Source organism: Aplysia californica, unplaced genomic scaffold (genome assembly GCF_000002075.1).
Source record: "Aplysia californica isolate F4 #8 unplaced genomic scaffold, AplCal3.0 scaffold00199, whole genome shotgun sequence".
NCBI lineage: Eukaryota > Metazoa > Mollusca > Gastropoda > Aplysiida > Aplysiidae > Aplysia > Aplysia californica.
The window spans coordinates 335,508-336,156 of NW_004797469.1; positions in this window are offsets into that span (position 1 = coordinate 335,508).

The following is a 649-nucleotide window of genomic DNA, read 5'->3' on the forward strand; positions in this document are numbered from 1 at the left end:
CCCTCCTGTTACCGCCCCTCTTTACGTTCATTTAAAAAATCTTGAACTTTGCTTTTAAAAAGTAAATGTGGGATTAGCTTCACCTTAGAGCTAAAAGGAATAGAAATTCATATGATCACAATGTGTTTGATCTTAGAGTGAGAATCACCAACTGAAATCTAAAATTTTCACTGATTTTTTAAATTTGGCACTTAAATCCGAAATAATTTTGCGTGGATTGTTAAACTGAAGTGCTTTTTTATTATTTGCCAGATGAATAGACCTAGTTTCACCAACATATAGTGCATTAACCCCCCCAAAACCTATTCCAGTAACACAGCTCTATGATTTCTGTTGTAAGAACTTTTTCCTAGGACACTAGCGCAAAAGTTGCCGTGACGCTCTAATTTGACCGAATTAAGCTCAGATATTTCACATTTATGTCTATAGATGGTTGATTCATTTCATCAATATTACTTCGAAACTTTTCATAAAAATTTATTTTTCGAAAAATTGAGAATCTAAAATGTGACATTTTTTTTAAAATGACTCACATACTGTCCACCCCGGTCATAATCAGTCGTAAGACACAATGTGCTATTTGGCACTACGAGGCTCGAAAGGCTAAAAAGTGACTTTCCATTAATTTTTTCTTCTTTTTTTTTTGGGG